Source organism: Melozone crissalis, unplaced genomic scaffold (genome assembly GCF_028551555.1).
Source record: "Melozone crissalis strain CALT ecotype California unplaced genomic scaffold, PUWL_Pcris_2 ptg000007l_1, whole genome shotgun sequence".
NCBI classification, from domain to species: domain Eukaryota; kingdom Metazoa; phylum Chordata; class Aves; order Passeriformes; family Passerellidae; genus Melozone; species Melozone crissalis.
This window is the reverse complement of record NW_026535785.1, coordinates 18,276,979-18,280,355: the sequence shown is the minus strand read 5'-3', so window position 1 is coordinate 18,280,355 and position 3,377 is coordinate 18,276,979.

Genomic DNA, 3,377 nt, shown 5'->3' with positions numbered 1-3,377 from the left:
TGTGAAGAGAGGATCTCACAGAGGAGTGACAGCGCCTCAACAGAACTGGAAGGAACAACAATGGAACTCTGAAAATCCAGAACCCAATTCATGGCAGACTCAAGGGATATACTGGTGCTAAAGATTTTATATGATTTGAAAGTAGCTAAGTGCTCATTAGGCATAAGCAGCTAGTGTTGTTAAGCCTCTAGTTGGACTTTATTTGAACTATATGGGTACCTTATTCCATTCAAAGATGGATCGTACTGAAACCTGGAGCTAAAATGCTGAATATTAATAATAGTTTGAACAGACCAAGCTGTAGCTCAAATATTACTTAAAAACAGCATGAGTGGACCTCCTCTTTTTTGGCTAAACACCTCCTGCTCTCTCAGCTGCTCCTCACAGGACTTGTGAGAGACTGGAATGTTATGCTTAATGGCTTAAGTATTGCTATAAAGGACTTTTTGCCCATTGTGACAAAACTATATAAAGAAGCTGAGACCCTCAAGCCCACCATTCCCTGAAAATGCCTCCTGACTGGAACTTGGCACTGTGAGTTAAGCTGCCTAAGGGAACCTGAGACAAGATAAAGGTGACACTATTGTCCTGTTAGCTCAGGAGCGGGGAGAAGTGAACAAGGCTGAGGGAGAAAAATATATCCCCACTAAAGTCAAATCCAGCAGCTGTCCTGAAAATCAGCTCTGTCTGCCTTCAGGCTGGGGAAGTCATAGCCACAGACTCGTCTGCTGAGGCCAGGTTTGCACACAAACCTCCCATCAACAGAGGGGGAAGGAGGAAATTTTGGGGGTGAGGCACAACCTCTGGTAAGGGGCAGTGGACACCCATCCTCCCTCAGACAAACTGGCTCAGCTCTAAAACCCCCCAGCCCCAGAAGGCCACATCCAGGGGACATTCCCATGAGGGGCAGCTGAGGGGGTGTCATAACCCAGCAGAGACCTCCAGAGTGCCCCCAGAGCCATTCCTGAGGCCTTGCACCAGATGACTGCATGGCATGCAGAGAAACACAACAGATCTGAAAATCCACAACCCAATTCATGGCAGACTCAAAGGACATACTGGTGCTAAAGATTTTATATTATTTGAGAGTAGTAAGAGACAGAGCCAAACTTGCCCCATCCCAGGGAGGTACCTGGGCAGTCCCACCTTGCCAAATCTGCATTAATCCATTGGAGTCTCACATTTTGTGAGACCTCACCACAAAGACCAGAAGAGGACTGAATGGGATGGGACGGGATCCATGGAATGGTGATATTTTCTACTAAATCTGTCTCTGTCACTCTATTCCCTCCTTCCCAGCCCCCTCCCTCCCCCTCTCCTTTTTCTATTTCTTTCTCCCTCTCTCTTCCTCATTTACTGTTCCATAAAATCCAAACTATTAACTTTGACACATGGTCTCGGTTTGCACCTTAATCCAGGGGCATCTCCTTAATAATTTTAATAACCAGATCATAACAACCCACTGAAACTTGAACAGAACTCATTCACCTATAAGTAGTTTAAATAAATACTAAAGGAAAAAATGTATAGACAAGTATATTTAGGAAATGTTGCATTTCCTCAGTGAGAAAAAAGCACCATCAGCAGACCATGTATTGTTCATCCCCTCAGCTGTACATGCCACCGCACTGAAGACTGGCATTATCCCATCCTGTATTTCCCTTTGGCATTCTCTTTCAGAGCACAGATGTGACAAAACCAGAAAGTACAACTTGAGTCAATCTTTACCTTCAAACGAAATTCAGGACTCTCTGGCAGAAACCAAGGTTCTGCAAGTTTAGGAGTCCCTCGCAGAGCAATGTTTTGCGAGTTCTCGCTCACAGACAGCACTGTTCTGCGAACAACTCCGCTGGCAGTGGCCGAGTGCCGCAGGCTGAGCGCACCGGGTGCGAATGAGCATCAGGGCGGCTGCGGGCGCTGAGGCCGCGGCGCCGTCACAGACGCTGAGGGCCCGGGCGCGGTTACCGGGCAACCGCGGCACCGAGCCTGGGGCCGGGCCGGGCCGCGCTGCTGTGCGCAGGACATTGGCACTTTGGCTGCTGACTTGACTTTAGTGCCTTCTGCAGAGTCTTTCTGTATTTATGAAAGTTTAAAATGTGGTGATAAAGGCACCTTTGGCAGGTCTATACCCTGCTCTTTGTATAGCACTAGGATGCTACCCTGGCTGGAGCCCCAGCAGGGGCTGAGGGAGCTGGGAAGGGGCTGAGCCTGGAGCAAAGGAGGCTCAGGGGGCCCTTGTGGCTCTGCACAACTCCCTGCCAGGAGGGGACAGCCGGGGGGCCGGGCTGTGCTCCCAGGAACAGGGACAGGAGCAGAGGGAACGGCCTCAGGCTGGGCTCAGGGTGGGCACCAGCAGGAATTTGCCCATGGAAAGGCTGCTCAGGCCTTGGCAGGGGCTGCCCAGGGAGCTTTGGAGTGCCCATCCCTGCAGGTGTCCCAGGAAGGGCTGGAGGTGGCACTCAGGGCTCTGGGCTGGGGACAAGGTGGGCATCGGGCACAGCTGGGACTCCATGGCCTGGCAGGGATTTTCCAACCCCAGTGATCCTGGGATTCTGTGCCATACAACTTGGACAAAAAGGTTTCCCACCTCTGACTGGTTTCATAATGAGAAAGGAAATTTTTCAGAGTACCTTGACCTTCATAGTCATGAAAAATGATCCTTGTGCTAAAATTTTGCTCTGCCTTTAGCAAACAGAAGAAAGCTTATGATGGATCTGCTTTCCCTAAAAATAGGGTAGGAAAAAATTAACATCTGAAAACAGTTAAATATGCACATTTGTCCTTCATTGAGGAGCAAATAACAGACTGCTTAGCTTTAAACATATGGCCTTGAGTTCTTCTGACTTTGTGGGAATGAAAGCCTTAATCAGATTCACGTGGATTGAAGTATCTGAGTATAGAAATGAATGCAAGATCAATGTCAGCAATGAAGTCACACTTCCTGGAGTGTCTCTTATGCATTTGTTGACCAAAGAAGAGATTAATTGTTTCACTTGTAGAAATGTCACTGGTGCCTGAATTTCTGAAAGATAAATATTTAAGGAAGAAAAAAAAATGACGGGCAATAAAAATTGGATACTTGTAAAGTCATTGGTAAAAGCCTCATCAATATTCAGGTGAAAACAGAATACTTTCCTCAAAAGCAAAAAGAAACAAAACAAAACCCCTCGTACATCACTCACAGTTTGACAAGAAAAAGCTGTTCTTACTACAGAAATTTCCCCAATCTGAAATGAAATTGTTTCAAAAAAAGAAAATTAGACAATGGAGCAAGAAATCCCTATAGATTGGTCATATCAGAAAAATGCTGATAGGCAATACATAATGTTTGACCCTGATAACCTCTGATCAAAATTTAAATCGTTCTCTGTAGAAAT